The sequence below is a fragment of the Hipposideros armiger genome, unplaced genomic scaffold (genome assembly GCF_001890085.2).
Source record: "Hipposideros armiger isolate ML-2016 unplaced genomic scaffold, ASM189008v1 scaffold_187, whole genome shotgun sequence".
In the NCBI taxonomy this organism is placed as follows: domain Eukaryota; kingdom Metazoa; phylum Chordata; class Mammalia; order Chiroptera; family Hipposideridae; genus Hipposideros; species Hipposideros armiger.
This window is the reverse complement of record NW_017731537.1, coordinates 58,963-82,491: the sequence shown is the minus strand read 5'-3', so window position 1 is coordinate 82,491 and position 23,529 is coordinate 58,963. Positions and strand designations below refer to the sequence as shown.

General features: G+C 40.8%; 1 protein-coding gene across 2 annotated transcripts in view; it reads right to left on the bottom strand.

Moving 5' to 3' along the window:
• The window catches only part of FHIT (fragile histidine triad diadenosine triphosphatase), an 874,164-nt gene extending 851,008 nt beyond the window's left edge, over positions 1 to 23,156 (bottom strand). Inside the window, exon 1 of one of the 2 annotated variants that reach the window (XM_019652776.1) lies at positions 23,070 to 23,156. The gene's annotated coding sequence lies outside the window, so the exon portion shown is untranslated. Of the gene's footprint in view, positions 1 to 22,586; positions 22,609 to 23,069 lie in introns of those variants that run through there. The other variant, XM_019652777.1, reaches the window with a different exon arrangement.
• Between the last annotated feature and the right edge of the window lie 373 nt (positions 23,157 to 23,529).

Here is a 23,529-nt window from a genome sequence, read left to right as displayed (position 1 = left end):
AGAAAAAAACCTGACCTGTCATCTAACTGAGGAAACAATGTACTTATAGCTAGCCAGGCTCTCAAACACAGTTTTACCGATGATTTGGAAAACAAGCAAGGTATATAAATGGATAGCTGGAGACACGCACACACTTACATCACAAACATTTAAGCTACGGAGTGCTGAGTTTTCAAATTTCGCTTTTTAAAATGATCTTTACTGTTGTAAAATCATATCAGGAGCTTAATAAAAATAAAAGTCACCCCATACTCCCATATACTTTTTTCTAAGATTTTTAAAAAATGAGATACAATTCACACACCATGAAATTCACCCTTTTAAAATATACATTTCACTGGTTTTTAGTATATTCACAAAGTTGTGCGATTATGGCCACTACCTAATTCCAGAACACTTTCATGATTGTGAAAAGAAGCCCCATATCCATTAGCAGGTAATCCACACTCCCCGCTCCCTGCAGCTCTGGGCCATCATTACCTATTTTCTGTCTCTGCTCTGGGGATAGATTTGCCTATTCTGGACAATTAATGTAAATGGAATCATATAGTATAAGGCCTTTTGTATCTGGTTTCTTTCACTTAGCATAATGTTTTCAAGGTTCATCCACATTGTCGCAGGTATCAGTACCTCATTTCTTTTAAAGGCTAAATAATATCTCATTGTGTGAATGCCACATTGTTTAATCCATTTATTAGTTGATGGACATTTGTTTTTTTCCCACTTTTTTGCTATTATGAATAGTGCTGCTATGAACATTCAGGTACAAGTTTCTGTGTGGACATATGTTTTCAGTTCTCTTGGGTATATACCTAGGAACAGAATTGCTGGGTCATATGGAAACTCTATATTTAACTTTTTTGGGGGCTGCCAAACTATTTTCCTTAGCAACTCCATCATTTTACATTACTGCCATCAATGAGTGAAGGTTTCAGTTTCTCAACATCCTTACCAACTGCCCACTCCCAAATATTTTATTTTAATTGGTCCAACTGAGACTTGGGCATCAGGGTATTTTGGGGGCTTATACTTTTGTTTGTTTGTAGGAGTCCCCATGGTAATTCTAATGTGCAGTGAGGGCCACGAACTCCTTATTGCTGACTATTCACTGACAACTTCCTGACAAGTATTTACACCTATTCTCTGCGTTGTGCCACAGAGCTTTGGACCTGTAACATTCTTGCCATCACACCACCCCCCAATAATGACACCTGCTTTGTAGCTGATTTGTCCAATGAAAGAATGAAATACAAATAAGGAAAACATAACTTCATCATACACATCAACTTATATTTACATAATTATAATAAATAACCTTATATTTACATAATTTAATATAAACAGGGTGCCAAAAATATATACACATTTTAAGAAAGGGAAAAACTGGATTAAAATTGTACTACAATGAATGATGCTAGCATTCATTTAATTAACGTCATCTTTAAGTGAATGTCATACTTCACACTGTTACTCTAATTCACCTTCGAAAAGTAATACATAGATAACATCTCTTAAAATGTGTACATTTTTTTGGCGCTCCTGGTATGTATAGCCTTATACTTATATAATTATAATATATATAGTCTTATATGATGTAATTATGAGTCATTTATTGTCATAGAATAGTGAATCCACATATAAAATGTTTTTAAATCATTTGTGTGTGTACAGCTAATAGGTGAAATCTGGGAATTAATGATTTTTTTCACTGAGAAAATAGGTTTGGAATCAATCCTATTGTCTTCTTTGCAAACTTTTTATTTTCTACCATGACCAGGCACTGGAGAAGCTATATAAAGGGATTATTTTCAAATATCCTTGGGTAATGTGAACTGCCAACCTCCTTCTCTGACTGACCCACTAGAGACCTGTTTTTCAAAAAGAGCCCATCTGTTATATAAGTACAGAGGGTGCCAAAAAAATGTATACACATTTTGAGAAAGGAAAACTATTAAAATTGTAATACTTAATATACACCAATAACAAAAGGTGAATACAGGTCACATTTGACTTCTGCAATTACAAGAGGTGCTCAAAGTGGTTACCATCAGAGTCCAGACATTTCTGATTATAGCAAACTACTGCTTGAGCAATGCTGACCAAAGTGTCCACTTGTATACATTTTTTGGCACCCCCAGTATATATATTGAGTTGTTGGAAAAGTCATGATGCATTTTTGCAATGAAAAACAGAAAAAATATATTATGGCTTTTCCAACAACCCAATATGATCCTAAAGTTCTTTTCATCTAGTAAAGAAAGATACAGGAAATGCGTGACTGAGTTCTATGTGTTTTAAACTTCAATCTGACCTGGAGTATTAAACACAGTACCATATATGCAAAAATGTATAAATTTAAAATTACTTATATCATTTTAAGGAATGTTTGCTACCAAACCAAATACAGGTGGTGAGAACCTAGAACACTAGCATTAAGGCCTAGAGCCATTTAGAAAATCAGGTTTGTATTTGTAGATAACCCACTCAGGTTAGAAAGACAGAAGGCTGAATAAAATAGGAAGACTTCTAAGCTGAAAGACAAAGCATGGCGTGACCTCAATCTGATGGATGCTAAGATTCATCATAACAGTAAAAATTACCCCAACCATATCTTCACATAGGCTGCAATAGCAGAGGGGAACTTGCAGGTTATGATATTAAAACAATACTTAAGGAAGAGAATTACAGGTTGAAATATCACCTTAATATCATGTGTCCTTCTGTAGTAGCCAAATTTTCTACTACATTCCCAATTATACTACACTCTTTACATAGCAATAAAAGATTCATAAGAGTTCCTCTCCATGGGCTGCAGAGGTATGTGGAAAGCTCAACTCAGAACTTGTGCCAAAATCTTATATGGTAAATTTAAAGTAACCATAATCTTCCAGTAGCAGAAGCCACATGTTAGCATCCCTTTCTCAGTGCTCTCTCGAGGGCGAGAGACACGCGAGGGCTTTCACTTATATTTCTTCCTTAAGGCTTATGACGTGTTAAAAAAAAGAAATCCAGAGCAAAATTACCCATATTGTGTTATATTTTAAATATTAATATTGAACAGATTAAAGCTCCCAACACAAGTGAATACAAGACAATAATTACTACCTCTGCACGCAAGAAAAATGACTCCACCATTTTTTGACTGATGTGAAATGTCTGGATTTTTGTGATAAAGCAATGCCACTCACAGATTTTTGCTAAAATGGAATAGTAAGGCTAATTAGAGTGTCAATCATAGCTACATGTCACTCATAATCTATAGATGGACGTACTTCTATTTTAAGTGTTCTACTATATGAGTATTCAGCAATTTCTAGCTGTGCTCTTGAGAAGATAATTACATAATGATAAAATCTAGTACTTAACTTGCTACAGGTGATAAGACCTAGTAAGGGTACAGGTTTAGAACTGTGTGACAGAGATCTCCTGGCAATGCTGTTCTATAGCATATGGAAAACCCACTTGATAACAAGATCGAAATTCAAGGTCTTGAATCCAAGGCCATCCCAGACTACCCAACCACTGGCTTCTTCTAGATCCTCAGAAAATACTGGTTAAATGAAATCACAAAAAGTCAAACTATAGCCTCTTTATTATGGTCTCACTACAGCCAACATAGTCAGACCTTATTGCAATGGCAGATAGATAATCAAGAGAGATTCTTACTCATGGGGTCTCGAAACAATGCTCCTCCCACCCTACAGCTGCTTCTGCATATTTCACCAGCATGAAATCTTAAATAAAATATATATTGGAAGTCAGCCCAAGTCTTGACCCTTCTTCCCCCATAATGAATTTTGCAGCGCAGTATTATGCAGGGCTCCATCCAGGGTAGTTTTGCTTTTCATTGCCTGATATACACCTTCCCATTTCCGGGCTCCACAGACAAATAGGTATTGCTCCATATCTCTTGGCATGACAACGGCACTTTTTTCATTTCTTCATCTTCTCACCACGATAGGCACGCGTCAGGGGATCTCCATTCCTACCCATCTCATTACCTCTTCATTCTATTTGTCACCATTTGGAAATGCACAACTCGTAATTATTAGCTTACTCTTATGAACAGTAATGAGGCTCTGGCTGCCTACTGCGGAGCATCATCGAACACTAATGAGCATGCAGACTGAGACCCACACCTGAATCCCATCACGTGGCTCCATTGTTCAGGCCAGGTGGGACGTTTCTGTCCACAGGCAAGCTTCTGCAGGAGAGCTCGAGTTTGCAGGGTGGCTATTATGCATTCACTTTGGTCTTATGATTCACACCGACTCAAAACAGCTTTCCTGTGTGGTCGTACTCATTTACATACTGGCTGTTACCTCCCTTATAATAATGCTGTACTGTTTCATCCTTCCTTGTCATCCTCTTCACTTGTATAAGGGCTTACTGGAGCTGAGCGTTCTCAAAAGGAAGACTAATTGGTCATTTTCTTACTGCTACTTTTGATTTCCTCCTGACCTCCAAAAAAAAATGGAGCTCTTACGATCATCTGGGTGATCAGGCTGTATACAAACTTTCCTTGACATCTCCCACAGCGTTCAGCATGTTGCTCCAAATGGGAGAAGTGCTGTATAAATATTAATTAACATCTATGAAGTTTTCCGAGCACCTAGGAAAGACAGGCCCAGATCCATAGGAGACAGAAAGATAAAGGATGAAGAATGAGCCAGTTCCCTCTGAATCTATGATGAGGACATCTTTGTAGGTAATGAGGGAAGATGGAGTGACCCTGTATCCATCTCTTCCTGGACTTCATATCCTATTACAGCACCAAGAGCCTTGTACCGATGACAACAAACGAGCATTGACTGAATGCTATGTGCCAGGGCCTACATTAGGCACTTGACCTGCATTAGCTCATTTAAAACCCAACAGCCCGTACAGTAGATGTTGAGAAAACAAAATCCATAAAAGTCAGAGATCAAAGCTCTTCTCAGTAAATCGAACTGACTACCAAGCGCTGCTCAGAGAAGGGAGAGACAAAATTAGGGCTTAGGGTAGGTTTTGGGGAATCCAAACACCCTGAAGGTGATGGAGGCTGGCATCAGAGGTGATGAATGGTGGCCTCCCCCAGGTGTGAAACTCTACCTGTATCCTATGCAGCTGCTTCCTCATATCTACAATGAACACCATGTTGAACACTGTCTAGGAATGACTGTGCACAGGAATTAAGAATGTTCTCTTTTTTCACAGCTTTATGAACTAAGAGAAGCCATTTCTGAAACTAGTAATTGAGGGTTAGCATTTATACATATGATGCAGCAAGAACACCTCTCACTGATGCCGATCATGTAGACACTTAGAAAACTTGTGCAGTAACTTATGTAAAATTGGCATTTGTTAACCATACTAATAATATGAGCTGATAGTCCCACAGACCTTATTATAAACCAGGCCTTATACTAACTGCTTTATATAAATGTCTCACTGAATTCTCTCAATAGCCTTATGAGGAATGTTCATCATTCTGATTTCACAGAGGAAGAAAGCACTGAGAGTGTAAGTCACTTGCCCAAGTCCACACAGCAAGTTAAAGGTGAACTAAGGTTTGTACCCAGGGCATCGGGCATTGGCCTCCTCTCTATCGCTAACAATGCTCAGAAAGATCTTCTGCCCACACTGCACCACCAAATGTCTCCATCTAGGTGGATGAGAAGAGGCGCTGACAAGAGGAACACAGAAAAAGATGCAATGTTTGGAGAGGTATTAAGTTTCAAGTGCACAATAGCTGCTGCCCATGAAGTCAGTCTGCCTGGTTTTCCATGGGTGGAAACAGATTACAAAGAGCCCACAGGGTGGCCATGCCAGATCTCTAAGGACCAAACAGACATGCCCAGGGCACAATCAAGGTCTCTTTTACACTCTATGTGACTCTGCCTCATCTGCTCCCTTGGTTCACCCATGATTGAGTGAAGCATCTAGAGTTACAGGCAACGCTACTTTGAGCACGTGTCATTGCTAAGTGTAATATATGGCAACTTTCATTGCCAAGCGGGCTGAGACACACAGCACAATAACTGAAAGACTGACAAGCAATCACTAAGTGTGTACATATTGTTGAATGGATGTTGAGTCTTAGAAAAATGACAATGAGTATTCTCCCAGATGGCATCTCTGAGTTCTGTAGTCTTAAAGTCCCTTGCTTGTAAAATAACATTGCAAATGCCAGTTCTTAGTAACCTACTCATTTGAACCTTGGTTTAATGACAAACGTGAGGAAGGGCCATTGCTTTTCAAAACAGAAACAAATAGAATGCTTTAAAATTGCTCTTGAAAAGTTTTCTCCCAGCTTCAGCGACTTTGTTTCGATGATCCCTATTCCAAGAGTCCTGCCAGGCACACGCTTTGTGGGTACAACCTACTCCTATCTTTATAGTTCTTCCAATGTGTGCCATGATGCATGCTGTTAAAGCCTGTACCTGGAATTGCTGCTGACAACAGAGGGGCTCACTCTAGACCCTGCCCCAGCTCTTTTCTGTAACAGGAAACAAACTGTAAACCACTCAGCCAACTGTAATCTCCTGACCTGCCTCCCTGTCTGGGACACACACATGCCACATCGAGCTGTTCCATGGCTCAGGTGAAACTCTCACTCAGCAGGCTCTTCACAGTTCTAGAAAGGCATTCTGCTCCTCCTGCTGCAATGTCCAGGAGGAACATTTTCTTCACTGAACAGATTCTCAAGAGTTATGATCCCTGATGAAAAGAATAAAAGGTACGGGGTAAGCTCACTGCCTGGCTTCATTGATATTGGGAAGGGACCCTACCTGGCACTCATGCTGTGGCTTCCTCCTGCTGTAGCTGTGACAGACATCACTAATCAACTATGACTCATTCTCCTGCAGGATCTTTACAGCACCCTCTAGATAGTCATTATTAATCAATTGGAGTTGCTGCATGACATGCAAAACCTACTGTTCATTCCAGTTTTAGACTTTAGTGATCCAGGGAAAACTTTCATGGCAGCCCTGAGATGGTCCAATCCATTTTAGGTTAAGGATGTATTAACACATGTATTTCTCAGAATACCAACTCTTTGAAATAGGAACATAAATAATAAACTTCTAGCACTGAAATAACATGTCCTATAATAACCCTCTGACTAATCACCTTGTTAATAAATCTCTAAAGACCACATTTTTCTTGGGGCTTCCAGCTTCCATGGGAACATTCTGATGGTGACAAAATTTTTAAATTAGTAGGTTTATTCATAGTTTTGTATTTGTAAGTGTCAAGCTTCTTACTAATTAGCAAATTCCATAAATTCACAGTAGTATTAATTTTCAACTGTACAGGGGATATGAGAGAAAAAGAAATAGAGACAATTAAAATTACCCTAGGGGCATTTATTTCTATGAAATTCAGCATAAAGCAAGAACCACATTAACCCATTTTGAGGGTGCATTTAGAAAGGATCACAAAAGATGTGTCACTGTCACCAAGGAGCGCAGGGCACACTTACTGTGGAGAACTCTCGGTTACAGTTGAATTCTCCAATGACATTTCCTAAGATTGTTGCTGCTGACATTTCCCTTCTTGCCTTTGATTTTGTTAAATGTGCTTTTCAAACATTGCATTTAATAACGTTTTATTATTTCTTTATTGTTGTTTCCCTTCAAATGCCGGTACACTTTCCCTGGCTTTAGAGGATAACGCACACAGAATAATGCTAAATTCAAAAACTGCCCCAAAAGAGGTCTCTTGCTCACCAAGTGTTTGCTCATGCCAATCTCACTTTCCGCACTAACTTGCTGAGAAGGTGGGAAGCATACATCTCTCTGGAGGTTGTTTAACCGCCCAGCTCCAGAACATGAGAGAGAGCATGGCCCTTCTATGAGCACTTATGCTGTTTCTTTACAAAGCCATGCTACAAACACTGTGAAACAAATCTGCTTGTTTTTCAGACTCTCCTGGAATTGCTTAAGCCTATTGCTAAGATGCTGGAGTCCCTGTGTTGATGGCCATGGAAACCACTGGGGTGTATCATGGCATGAGGCCTTCTCTTTGCTTTTCTGGGAATGCCAGGCTGCTGGGGACAGACCAGAGCCCTATGTTTGGAAAAGTCAAGTACCAAAGTCTCTAGATGACAGCTCCCAAAGGCTTCATATCTCAGTTAATACCAAAACTAAACTGTGACATGGTAAGCTCTGATGGGCAAACTGAAAAGTGCATGAGTAAGCCAGCAAGGCCACACCCAGGCAATTGTAGCTTACATTTGCAGGCAGCTTCCTACCACTGTCTGGGGTATCAATGATGCAATCTGCTGCAGAACAATGGGGCCTTCACCCGTTAGTGTAACACATGCGGAAGGGCCTGTCCAACCATCCATTGTATTTACAGCCCCTGGGACACACTCCTAATACAGCACCCCTCACACACACTGCAATTATGCATTCAGTGTTCTAGCTCACTAGATCTTGATCTCCTTGAGGGCAGAGAATGCGCCTGAGGCCAGGGTTCTCTATCATTGCCCCTCCCCAAGCAGACAAAGAAGCCACACAGGGAGGCAAGAACACCTTTAGAAAAGGCTGAGCAGTTCCCAGCAGTCTCTAAATTCTCTAAGTAATTCTATTAAATTACTTGGTTCAGGCCAGAAACCAAATGGGTCTTCCTGCTTCTTCACCTCAGGACCCTGGTTCCGCAGTGCTGGTCTGATCTGACCTTCTCCCCCAGTCCAAGGTTGAACATGGTAACTGGGAAGAATCAGACAGGCCTCTCTTATGGAGTGGAGACTCATGAGCACACCATTCACAGCTACTGACTAGCCCAAAAGAAAAAGGGCAGGATGAAGCCCCTTTTCCACTTTTAGGCAATGAACTTCCCCCCCACTATCATGTGGACCATAGCTCAGTAGATGCTAGCCTGTCACCAGGCAGGGTAATTGCTGCTTTCCCTAATGAAAACAGTGAGTGTGTGTGTGTGTGTGTGTGTGTGTGTGTGTGTGTGTGTAAGAAGGGGATAGAGGGAAGGAAGGAGCCAGAGACTAGAAAGAAAAGTCCCTTTCTAAGAAAGAAAGATTTTCATTTAACATTCCCATATACATAGCAGCCAGCACAGTGGTGGGCAAATGGTCAATACCCAATAAACATCAGTTGAATAATGGATTCATTCAATGCACTTTTCAATGTCTCTATCTCCAGTGTTTAACAGTTGTTTAATGTATCCTGTAAGAACCTACTATTTTAAACCAAACCAAACCAATACAGTAGACTGCTCTAAACCACTGACATATATGTAGGAATTAGACATTAAAGTACCAATCAGATAAATGCCAAGGCAGGACCTATGTAAAAGCCAATCCCTTTGGAAACAGAGAACAAAGCCAATCAGCAAGTGCAGGCATTCTATATAACTATTCTCCCAAAGCACCTGGACCATAAGACACAAAAAATCTTAGTTAAATTCCTTCTCTCCCTCTCCTTCTACATTTAAGCCAGTTACAGCCAAGTTACAGAAATGGAATCCTGACAACCTGTATTGACAGAATAAAAGCTAGTCAAAGAATATCTGAGCCATTATTCGTAACCTCAGATGATGATAAAATGGGGGTTGGGGGGGGCCTCTATCAAGGATGTTGAAATGAGCAAATCTGCAGTAGCTATTTGGGCAGAGGACAGGTGAATAAGCCAAATTCTCTCAGAGATGAGAAAAGACTTCAGGTCATTATCCACTGTGACTCAAAAAGGAAACTCAGTGCCTGAACTTTGTGGTTTTGATATCATTCAAATAAAACTGAGTTGGAGATAGAGGACTGCTGGCTCATTCTCTCACAGGAATGTTTGTGCCTATGCTCAGAAGTGCTGGTGGACAATGGCTTCCTATCACATGGTGGGTCTTTGGCAGCCTCTTGAGAATAGAATGGACTCTGCCCCCTGCTCCCCAAAAAAAGGCCTGTTAAAGCTACTCAGGCAACATTGTCAATATTAAAACACTCCCCGGATTTTATTGCCCTGACTACAGGATTCTGGGAATTAGTCTGTTACCAAAAAAAAAAAAAAAAGAAAAAAAAAGAAAGAAAGAAAACCTAGGGAAATGTGGAGAGAAGATCTGGAGTCCCAGGGTCGGCAAACTTTTGAGACGGAACGGAACCCAAAGAGCTGCATGTGGCTCGCGAGCTGCAGCTTGCCGACCCCTGGTCTGGACTATCCAGAGGTAAAATTAACACCTGCACGTTAGTTTGATCCCCTAGTTATGACTCTAAAATATGCTTTCCTTATTTTTAACTTGAGTTTTCATTTATGTATTCAACATCTACAATGTGCCATGTCCTGTGTTAGGTGCTGAAAATACAATGATTAACAAGAAAGAAATGGCCCCATCATCATGGAACTTATGGTCAATCTATCTTACTATGGATAGTGAGCACTGCTCTTTATGGTGATGAGGATACAGCAATGGACAAGACAGATAAGCTCCCTTCTTTGATCAGAAGAAAAAGGATAAGTAAAACAAGATTTCCAGACTGTTGTAAGAGCCGGAAAAAACATAATAAAACGGGATAAAAGAGCTGAGAGGGAGGGGCAGTGGGATCATTGTTTGAGACTGGGTGGTCAGGTGGCATCCCTCTGAGAAAGAAAGTCCCACCTGAGACCAGGGTGAGGTAAGAAGCCAGCCATCCAGGCAGGATGGTAGTTAGTTAGAGTGGCCTCCTTTCGCCCACTCCTAGGTTTTAAGAGGAGCCCGGCACTGAATATTTTGCAAGAGTAAGATATTTGGCCAATACCAGCCAGCCCCTTCATACATGATGTGGTCTGGGGAGGAACAGGGCCAGCATTGCCTGGGAGCTTGGTAGAAATGTAAATTCTCAGTTCCACTCCAGACCTACTTGCTTAGAATTTGCATTTAACCTGATCCCTAGATAATCCGTATATATATTAAGACTGAGAATTCCTGAGCTAGCACCTTGGCTAAGATTTAAAGTCATGTCCACCAAGACTGGTCTCTATCAACCATTCCTTTGTTTTACAATTTATTTCATAAATTTGGGGACCTGAACAGGAAGGAGATCTACTATTTATTGGGGGCTCTCAAGACCTTCTGATTAAAGGGAAGAGCAAACATGAAGGGCCTTGTGCAGGCAGAGTGGAATTGTGAAAGAAATAAACATGGCTGGAGCTGGTGCAGTAGGGGGATGTGATCCGGACTGAAGATGAAAAGATAAGGCTGGCACAGAACTTGCAGTGCCAGGCTAAGCCATTTAAATTTTACTCTTATTGAAATAGGTAGCCTTTGGAGGTTTTCAGACAAGGGAGTTATATGATCTAATTTAAATTTTACAGAGAGCACTTAGGGTTCTGTGTGGAGAATGGATTATGACTAGGCAAGACTAAAAGTGGCCCAAACACTTAAAAAGCTATAGGTGAGCCAGAGGATAAATGGTGGGGGCCTGAATTAGTCAGGCTGCAGTGGCAGAGTGAGAAGTGGTCATATTCTGGACATATTTTGAAGAAAGAGCTAATAGGATGGAAGTGTAGAGGAGCCGTTAAGAAAATGGGAGGTCAAGTTAGCCGTGAGTGCCACTCTGAGCCAAGCAGGTAGACACATCACCCTGGCTGCCTGGGCCCTCAGCCCTCACAGGCCACATGTTTACTTAATGACATTCAGCTGGGCTAAACACAAAATAAAAGGATTCATAAGCAATACCGCCTTTTAAGTTCGTTCCAAAACACCCAGCTCTTACTTATACTCCTGACCGTCAGATTCTAAGTGCACTCTTTCTTCCTTGAAAAATATCAGAGCAATGGATTTCATTGATTTAAAAGAGGGAAACTGATATTAATTTAAAAACAAATCAAACACTAATTCAGGCAAATACTTCAGGCAAGTATAGACAAAACCAGGTTTTTTAAAAAAATCCTGAATATTAAAGATAACTTACTATCTTACAGTTGATATTTGACAATAAGAAATAGATTGCAAATTGCTAGATTTCTCAACACTTTAGGAGATACTTGGCACCTAACTAGCAAAGCAAAATGAACTAAACTTGCCCCTGAAACTCAACCTTTAAGCCTTTAGAAAGGCCATTTTTAATGAGTTCCCTTTCCGTTCTAAGCTGAGCTCATCTTTTGAACTCAATTTTTATTCAAAAAAGGAGCACATCGGGAAAACAGCAGCAGCCATGAAGAGGTCAGCAGCAATCACCTTTACATATAAGAGACAAAGCATTGCTCCCAGAAAAGTCGCCATGCTGCTCTAGGGACTTACACCTTTAGTATTCTTTCTAGAAAACACATTTACGACAATTCGTTATCAATAGAGATTTATTCTTTCCTTTCAAAAGTATTTTCGCTTTTGTGTTTTTCTGGAACTGGTAAAAATAGGTTTGCCTTATTTCCTATCTGCACCCAAACCCAAACATTTCTCCTATTATATAGTGAAACTATTTTTATGTGTATTTTGTACCCAAATTCAGTAGAGGGTTGATAAAGTACAAGATAACATACTAGGCAATATCTTTTAAATAGAATTCTATTTTCAGGCTTAAGGATGTGGAACAGTTGGTTTTGAATTTATAACTTTGATACCAGCATGTCCCTCTTTAAATGTGCTTCTGAGGATGCCTGCTGGCCACCAAAGGAGGCTGGCTTAGCTCATTTCAGGACTGTGATAAAGCAGTTGAGAATTTTATTCCCAAGGGAGATAATTCCTTTAGCTTGTCCTAAAGCCAATTATTTTGCAAATGAGATCTACTGCTTACATAAGGTGACATGTGTGGATAGATGGGAGCAAATTTATCACGACTTCTCCAAGCGCCCGCCTGTTGAGTCATAGGATAGCAGATTCATCTTCATGCTTGAAGACAATAGGATAGTGAAGTTGATAAGAAGATAAGCTCTAGTCTCAGACTACCGGGTTCTTATTCCACCCTGGCTGCTATGAGAGTTTGGGCAAGTTACTTATTTTAATCTAGGTCTCAGTTTCCCAATTTACTTTATAGCAGTGCTTCCCAAATTATTCACCTAGAATTTTTTAATTTTTTTATTATTATTTTTTATGTAAGAGCTGTATTGAGCTACACTTTACAAAACCATACAATTCACCCATTTAAAGTGTACAACTCATAAGAACGTGCAGTAACACAGAGGGAAATCCAAGATGGTGAAGTAGATAAATGCTGTGCTTGCCTCCTCCCATGCCCACATTAAAATTACAACTAAATTATAGAATAATCCACCTGGAGAACCATCTGAAGTCTAACCGAACAAAAGTTTTATAACCAAGGACATAAAAAGAAAATATGTCGAGACTGGTAGGAGGGGTGGCGATGCAGATGGGGCTGGCCCCACACCCATGTATGGCGGTTTAAAATTAGGACAAATATCTCAGCTGTGGAGGTTCCCCCACATTGGAGGAGCCATAGACCTCAGCCCTACACTGGGCTCCCCAGCCCAGAGTGCCTGTGCCAGGAAGAGAAGCCCCCACATCTGGCTGTGGAAAAACAATGGACTGGAAGGCTGCAGGAAACCCAGACATCCTCTTAAATGGCCCCCACAGAGACTCACTCACAGGCACTCATCCTGGGCTCCAGAGGACGGACAGTGACTCCGGAGGCATCAGAGACATATGGGGAGAGACTGAGTTGTGTGGCTTTAGGACGAGGACTGGGGGGACAGTCACCATTTTCCCTGTGTAGAATCCTGCTCCCATGCAGTTGGCAGACAAGCACCATTGTTTCTGTGTTGAGCCCTGAATATGCATTGGCCTCGTGAACTCCACTTGCTCCACCCTGGTGACCCCATGGGATCCTGCTCTACCTAACTTGCACAATGCTGGAGGCACTTTCTCAATGAGCAGCCAGCCCCGCCTGTATTGCACTCTTTCTTGGACAACTCTTAAGCATCCACAGGGCCTAGGCAGGTGGCAGCTGGCCTCAGTGTGCTCTGCAACTTTCCCTGAGTAGTTCCAGGATCAGCAATGGTACCACACCAGAACCTACATCAATAAGGTGAATACAACTTGTCCCACCCTGGTGAATCACTGAGACTCACCCAACTAGCACACCACATGAAGCTCTATCACTGCCAGAACATTACAGGAGCCAGCAGGCAGCAGCAGACCTTGGGGTGCCCTAGGCTTTTTGCACAGCTAACTTAAGCCTGGTACTGGTGGCAGCCATCATCAGTTCCAAGCATGGCCTCTCACATCCAACTCCAGGTACAGCAAAGGCAGTGACCAACTGCAAGTCACTTTGTCCCAAAAGGTTCCAGAAACGAAATACCTGGAAGTCGGTTTCAGACCACAGCAGAGCACCACTCAATTAGCCTCACAAGCGGAAACCCCAAAGAATGGTCTGAACTGACACCAGAGCCCACTAGGGTGAATCCTGCTCCACAGGGTAAGCCTCCTGCACAGCAGCCCATAAGCTGTGGATGTGGCCAAAGTACACAGCCAGTCAAACTGAGGGTCAGTCCCACCCACTGACATGCCAATAAAAATCAAGGTTCACCTATAACAGGAAAGCGCACACAACCCACACAGGAACACTCCTGGAGCACTCAGTGCAGGTACCAGAGAGACTGTGTTACTGGGCCACACAAGGAACCTACTACATAAAGGCACCTGACCAAGACTGTGAGCTGTAACCAATTTACCTAATACACAGAAACAGATACACACAGTCAGCCAAAATGAGGAAGCAAAGAAATATATCCCAGATTAATGAACAGGAGAAAATTCCAGAAAAAGAACTAAACAAAATGGAGGCAAGCAACCTACCAGATATATAGTTCAAAACAATAGTTATAAGAATGCTCAAGGACCTTAGTGGAAACTTCAACAAAGAGACAACAAGCATAAAAAAGGACATATAAATCACAAAAAAGAATCAGTCATAAGTGGAAAATACAATAACTGAAATGCAGAATGCATTAGAAAGAATCACCAGCAGACTACATGAAGCAGAGAATCAAATCATCAATATGGAAGACAAGGTAGCAGAAAACACCCAATCAGAACAGCAAAAAGAATCCAAAAAAAAAAGGAGGATAGTTTAAGAGACATCTGGGACAACATCAAGCATAACAATTGCATCATAGGGCATCCAGAAAAAGCAAGGGCTTGAGAACATATTTGAAGAAATAATAACAGAAAACTTTCTTAACCTGGTGAAGGAAATGCTGGGTTGTCAGAAAGGTCATGACGCATTTTTGCAATGAAAAACATAGAAAAAATACATCATGACAATCCAATAGATATACAAGCCCAGGAAATGCAGAGAGTCACGAACAAGATGAACCCAAACAGGCCCACACCAAGACACATCATAAGTAAAATGGCAAAGGTTAAAGACAAAGAGAGAATCCTAAAAGCAGCAAGAGAAAGTCAACTAGTTACTTCCAAGGGAGCTCCCATGAGATTGTCAGCTGATTTCCCAACAGGAACTTTCCAGGCCAGAAGGGATTGGCATAAAATATTCAAAGTAATGAAAAGCAAGGACCTACAACCAAGACTACTCTGCCCAGCAAGATTATCATTTAAAATTGAAGGCGAGATAAAGAGCTTCCCATACAAGAAAAACCTAAAGGAGTTTATCACCACCAAACCAATATTACAAGAACTGTTAAACTGACTTCTTTAAGTAGAAGAAGAAGGGGGTGGGGCAGAATAACATAAAGATGAATAATATAATGGCAATAACTATGTATCTATCAACAATTACCTTAAATGTAAATTGATTAAATGCTCCAATCAAAAGACATAGGGCAGCTGAATGGAAAACAAGATCCATACATATGCTGTCTACAAGAGACACACTTCACATCAAAAAACACACACAGACTAAAAGTAACGAGATATACAAAATATTTCATGCAAACGGAAATGAAAGAAAACAAACAAACAGCTGGGGTAGCAATACTCACACCAGACAAAACAGAATTTAAAACAAAGCCTATAATAAGAGACAAAGAGGAACATTACTGTTGCCTTACAGCTTCATCCTCGATCGCCATGCCCCACCCCCACCAACCCCTGACCTAATGAGGTCATTAAGAGGTGTCTTGGAATGCTGAGACCCGGTGGAATGATATTGGTAAAGCTTCCTCAAGGGAGTGTCTTGGAACACTGAGACCTGATGGAATGATGTCAGTTACCTCCCTTGTTTTCATGGCCGTGGCATAGCTGCACCATCCTGAGGGTTGCGTGTGTGTGGGAGTATGAAGGCACAGCAGGTGTTGGAATACAATGGGGCTGGTTGATGGAAATTAGCCATAAGGCACTTATCACACGGACTTTAGAAAAAACAAGTTTCACTTTGAAGTTTCTTAATAAAAGCTACGGTTGGCCCGATTTGGGGCTCAGTCCCAGAGAGGCTGCAGCACCCGGCCCCACTTTAACTCTATCCTTGACTCTTGTGTTTCTCCAGCCCGGCGCCGCCCCTCTCACTCCCCACTGCCCTTGCTGTGCTGGACACGGCACATTACATAATGATAAGGGGGTCAATCCAAGAAGAGGATACAACCCTTGCAAACATTTATGCACCCAATGTAGGAGCACCTAAGTATATAAAGCAAATATTAACGAACATAAAGGCAGAGATCGACAGTAACACACTCATGGTAAGGGATTTTAACACCCCAGTGACACCAATGGACAGATCTTCCAGACAGAAAATCAACAAGAAAACAGCAAATTTAAATGACACATTAGACCAAATAGATTTAATTAATATTTTTAGAGCATTTCACCCCAAAGCAGCATATACAATCTTTTCAAATACACATGGAACATTTTCCAAGATAGAAAACATGTTAGGCCATAAAACAAGTCTCAATAAATTTAAGAAGACTGAAATATCAAGCATGTTCTCCAGTCACAATGGTATGAAATTAGAAATCAATGACAAGAAGAAAACTGAAAAACACACGAACACACGGAGGCTAAATAACATGCTATTAAACAGCGAGTGGGTCAACAATGAGATTCAAGGAGGATATCAAAAGATACCTTGGGTCAAATGAAAATGAAAACACAATGACCCAAAATCTATGGGACACAGTGAAAGCAGCCCTAAGAGGGAAATTCATTGTAATGCAGGCCTACTTCAAGAAACAAGAAAAATCTCAAATAAACAATCTAACTCTACACTTACAGGAACTAGAAGATGAATAGAAAATAAAGCTCAAAGCGAGAAGAGGAATGAAATGATAAAGATTAGAGCATAAATAAACAAAATAAATTCTTTTTAAAAATTCAATGAAATCGAGTCGATTCTTTAAAAACAGTAACAAAATTGATAAACATTTAACCAGCCTCATCAAGCAAAAAAAGAAAAGATCCAAATAAAAAAAATAGGAAATGAGAGAGGAAACATGACAACTTACACCACAGAAATACAAACGATTATGGAAAAGCATTAAAAACAATTATATGCCAATGAATTAGAAAATCTGGAAGAAGTAGATAAATTCCTAGAAAATACAATCTTCCAAGACTGAAATAAGAAGAAACAGAAAATCTGAACAGATTGATTACTACTAATGAAATTGAATCAGTAATCAAAAAACTCCACATTATTTGGTCATTTAATCTATGACAAAGGAGGCAAGAACATACAGTGGGGTGAAGACAGTCTATTCAATAAATGGTTTGGGGAAAACTGAACAGACACATGCAAAAAAGTAAAACTGAACAATTTTCTTATACCACATACAAGAATAAACTCACAGTGGATTAAAACTTTAAATATAAGACCAGAAACCTAAAATTCCAAGAACAAAGCATAGGGAGTAAACTCTCTGACATTGTTCTTAATGGGATATATATATATATATATATATATATATATATATATATATATATATTTCCCCAGATCTATCTCCTTGGGTGAGGGAAACATAAAAAAAAATAAACAAATTGGACTACATCAAACTACATCAAAAAGTTTTTGCACAGCAAAAGAAACCATCAACAAAATGAAAAGACAGCCTACTGAATGAGAAAATATTCACCAATGATACATCTAATAAGGGATTAATCTCCAAAATTTATAAAGAACTCATAAAACTCAACACCAAGAAAAAAAAGATCCAATTAAAAAATGGAAAGAGGACCTGAACAGACATCTATCCAAAGAAGACATACAGATGGCCAATAGACGTACGAAATGATTTTCAACATCACTAATCATCAGAGAAATGCAAATTAAAACCACAATGAGATATCACCTCACTCCTGTCAGAATGGCTATCATCAATAAATCAACAAACAACAAGTGTTTGGCAAGGATGCTGGGGGGAAGGGAACCCTCATACACTGTTAGTGGGATTGTAAATTGATGCGACCACTATAGAGAATGATTTGGAAGTTCCTCAAAAAATTAAAAATAGAACTATCTTATGACCCAGCAATTTATCCAAAGAAATCCAAAACAGTAATTCAAAAAGATATATACACCCCTATGTTCATTGCAGCACTATTTACAATAGCCAAGATATGAAAAAAATTCAAGTGCCTATCAATAGACAATTGGATAAAGTAGTACATATATATATACATACATATATATATACATACATATATATATATATATATATATATATATATATATATATATAATGGAATATTACTCGGCCATAAAAAAGAATGAAATCTTACCACTTGTGACAACATGGATGGACCTAGAGGGTATTGTGCTAAGTGAAATAAGTCAGACTGAGCAAGATGAATACCACATGATTTCTCTTATATGTGGAATTTAAAAAGCAAAACAAACAATGAAATGGAAAAAACTTTATAGAAACAGAGAACAAATTGATAGTTGCCAGAGGGGAGGCGGGTTGGGAGCTAGGTGAAAAGATGAAGGGATTAAGAAATACAAATTGGTAGTTACAAAACAGTCACAGGGGCCGGCCGAGTGGAGTGATGGCTTGGGACGCCAGAGGGCCCCGGTTCGGATCCCACATATGAGGGCCAGTGACACTGCCCTCCACAGCTAAGATGCTGAACAACAGCTCAACCTGGAGCTGGGCTGCCCTAAGTTGCCAGTGACAGCGTAGGCTGCAGCCCCTGTGGCAGGGGGTTGCCATGGGCTACCTGTATGTAGCCAGCAGCCAGCATGAGCGGCCAGCAGCTGCAGTGAGCGGCCGTCCAGAAGCTGGTGACTGATCTGCCTCGCCCGGGAAGAGCGCAATGATGGTGCCAACTTGGGCCAATGAAGCAACGTCCTCCACAACTAGACTGAAGAACAAAACAACAGCAACTTGTCTGTTCCCATCCCCCAATTCCCCAATAAAAAAAAATCTTTAAAAAAAAAGTCACAGGATGTGAAGTACATCATACAGAATATACTCAATAATGTTGCAACAATCACAGAGGGTGCCAAAAATATATATACACATTTTAAGGAAGGAAAACTGTATTAAAATTATAATACTCAATATACATCTATAACAAAAGATGAATAGAAGTCATGTTTGACTTCTGCAATTACAAGAGGTGCTCAAAGTGGTTACCATCAGCATCCAGACACTTCTGATTACAGAGAACTACTGCTTGAGCAACGTTGACCAAAGTGTCCACTTGTATACATTTGTTGGCACCCCAGTATGTATAGTGCCAGGTGGGTACTAGACTCATCGGTGGGATCACTGAATAAATTATATAAATGTCTAACCACTATGCTGTATACCTGAAACTAATAAAAATAATACTGAAAGTCAACTGTACTGAAAAAAAATAAATTAAAAAACTAAAGTGTACAATTCAATGGTTTTAATCTATTCAGAGTTGTACAACCATCACCACAATCAATTTAAGACCATTTTTGTCACCATCTGGGGAGCTTTTAAAAATCCAAAGTCCAGGCTATGCCCCAGATCAATTAAATCACCGTCTCCAGGGCTGGAGCACTGGCATCAGTAGTTTGTGATGCTCCCCAGGTGATTCCAATCTGCAGACAAGTTTAGGAAGCAATACTTCGCGGGGCCATGATCAGAATTACATGGAAAAGAAAAATGTAAATCAAGAAATGGGAGTGTCTGAACACAGGCTGACCTATGAGAAGCACTGATGGGTGGCGGGGGTCATCAGACTGAGGAAGAACACAATGGGAAGGACTCCTTAAAGAGTTGCACTGGAACTGGTATAATCTGTACTGACACTGAGTTTTTATGTGTAATGCACTTGACAGGAACACATTTTATGCACAGCATATCCTGAGAGAGTATCTATCTTGGGAATGAGAATGTCGGGGGTGGGTCAGAATCCATGATGGGCTGGGAGCCTACAACTTATCTGTCCCACATCAAGTAATGACCAAGCTTCTTGCCCTTCTAAGAAGTTCCTGCTCAGCCTTCAGGATGCCATTAAAGTGCCATCCCTTTGTGAAACCTGTTCCCACTGCATTTGCTCCTATTTGTGCCTCAGCACTTTGCACACCACATAACACAGCCCTCATCACCCTGTGACATGTTCATTTAGAAGCTGGTTTTCCTAACCAGAGGGTGAGCTTCTTCACAGGCAGCAATAATACCAAATACATTAAAAAAAAAATTGCCCCCCAGAGCATAGTACATGTTTTGACACCAAGGATACAAATGTGTGTTGGACTGAACCACAGTGAATTCATACCAAATACTCATTCCAAAGTTCTCAGAACACTTAGTGGCTCACAGATGACTCACAAACAAGACCTGCAGTTTTCCTCCGGAAGGCACATCCTGGGCGGCATTGCTTTGGGTACTTAGTAACTCCACGGAATAAATGGCACAACCATAAGCTGTTGTTAAGAACACTGAATAATGTATTACCAACCCTGAGATTAAGAAACAAATTGTCACTGAGAGGAAAAAGATTAATTAATATCAGTTAATCTTCTTTTACAGTAATGGATTATGCAGAAGTCTTTTGACTTCTGAGGAGAATTTGAGAAAATTTTACAGTACACAGAAATATGCATATACTCTGGGAGCAAAGAAGTGGGTCCCCAGATCTGTTACCTAGGGTTATGTTCAAGACAAAGAACAAAAAAAAGACAGCAGCATTTGTACAAGTGTAGATTCATGGGGGTGGGAATAACAGGCAGGCAGGCTTTAGGGAACAGAGAAATCTTATGGATTCAAAAGAGCTAAAATTATAATTGCAATAGAGTTTACATGGTTACACAATAAGCAACACTATTAGGTAACCCCTCTGGAAAGAAAGTGCTCTTTGAAAACCAAAATGAAGAAAAGATCAGAAAAAGCAAGTGAACAAAAGCTATTAGGTAAAGTCCATCAGAGAAAGAATTCCTTTTCATTAGCATCTTCCTTCCAGTCCAAATAATGTTTTTAATGTGCAGCACAGGACTAGAATACAAGAGTTTTACCATGTATTATAGTAAACTTGGGCAAATTTCTTTGGCCTTTGCTTTGCTTTTCTAAAATAAAGGCTCTCGTCAAGATAGTGTTTCCCCAAGTTTGTTCTGGTAGATTTAACAGGCATGCCTTGAAGAAAATGCTTCACGTTCAAATAGATTTTGGGAAGATTTGACTAATCCAACTACACACGTTTCTTCCTTTCGGGGCTTGGCAGAGGGTTAACTCTATTAATGTTGGTTCCGAGTGGGGACTATAATTTCCCCAACCACAGAATTCTTTGGGACAGATCTTATCAATTGACTGTGTTTTACTGAACTCATCAGAAAATTCTGGATTCTAAAGATCTTGCAGGTCCCTTTCTGGGTTTAGAGTCTATGAAGTCCAAATGATGGTCACTTGAAACCAATCCCACAAAATAACCCATCAATAGCCAAGTGACGATGGCAACAATTAGTATTTGGGCAGAAATTAGATGCACAATCTCTCACTGCAAGTCAGTGCAAAGAAGCAATAACTGGCTTTCATCTTCTGCACATACATATAGAATTATTTGCTTTTATTTTAATTACTCCCAGCTGAGCATCAGTGGGTTAGATTCACTCTGTACTTTTAAATTAATATGTATTCTATTTATTGGATATGTCCATCACATCATAGCCTCTAGGCATGTTTACAAATAACAGGGGAGAAAACCAGATTGTTGATAGCATAATGGCTTAAAAGTCCACAGACAACTTTTTCAAAAAGATCACCCACTGCACGCGCGGGTGCACACACACACACACACACACACACACACACACACACACACACACACCCTCCTCCCATCTCTCCCTGTCCTCCTAGTATCCAACTGTAAAGTCTTTCAGGCTTCTCTGTATTACCTACACCCTGTGGCTTCTCTTTCTACCTACCTGCTCAATTCCTACCAGAGAATATGCAAAACAAAAAGACACATTGGTCCACTGACAGAAAGGATAGAAGCCTTTAAATGGAAGACAGGGTCAGATTTACATCATCTCCCTTGACCTGAGTCAAAAGTCTCTTCAACAACTTGGTGGGAAAGAGCCTAAGGCTGGCTGGGAACATGTAAAAAGGAAAAGAGGCAGTGGGAGCAGACATCTGGGACCAGTTGGTCAGCAATGAAGGGAGTTACTTAAACCAACAACAATTTGCTTGACAGGTAGCATTTTATTTCATCCTCTCTGGATCCCTACAATGTAGCTCCTATTATTCTCTTTTTTGGTGGATAAAACTGAGGCCCAAAGAAGTAAAATTAATTACCCAAGTCCCATTGCTACTAGATGGCAGGCCCAGGCCATGCGCTCAGGTCTGTTTGAGGACAAAGTTCAAGTTCTTCCCCCAAAACTGCCTGGATTTGTGCCAGAAAAATGTGGACTTAGGAAGTCTAAGCCACTTGCCTGGAGCTCATAAGTGGTAGGTCCTGGGTGAACGCAAATCAGGAGGTTGCCAGGGCACACTGCCCGGAACTACGACCATTTCCCTCAGACACCGTCCTTCCCCTGCAGAAGAGCCCATCTCCTTTTGGATTTAAATTTCTGCAGAAAAGCAGGTATTTGCTCAGGCATGTCCCAGCCAACCCCAGTCCCATCTCCTGCTCTTTTTCTCTCTACCTCAGGTCCCCAAACTAAATATTTGCAATGGGGATAGGAGGCGGAGCCCAGAGTGCTGCAAAAACCTGCCTGAAAGGCCTGTGACCCTTCCCACAGCCTCCTGCATGGACTTTTGTTTCCCAGGAATCTGTACCTGCTTCTCCCAAGCCTGGGATTGACCTGCAGGATTCAGAGCAGCTCCAGGAAGCAGGAGAAGATACAACACACCAGCTCTCTCCAAGGCTTTCCCAAACAGGAAGAAAAGAGAAGGGCAGCTGCTGCTCTCCCCTGATTAACTGCTGGGGGGAAGGGGGAAGGAGGAGGCCAGGCAGGGATGAGTCATTTAGCCACAGATAGAGAGCTAAAGGGCCCGGCTTGGTCTGCCTGAGCAGACTCAGGGAGCTCCGTCTAGGGGAGGCGTGGCAGCACTGCCACTCCCCACCAGTCTCAGGGGGGCCCCACTTTTGGGAAGAAGTGAATTGGGGGTATCTGGTTTTAGATCCCCTTCCCTTCCAAAGAGGGGGCTATAGGGCTTGTCTGGTCATTTTGCAGATGAGAATACTGAGCCCGAAGGTATTCTCATGTATACCTGCATTGGGCCCGTCACACCACAT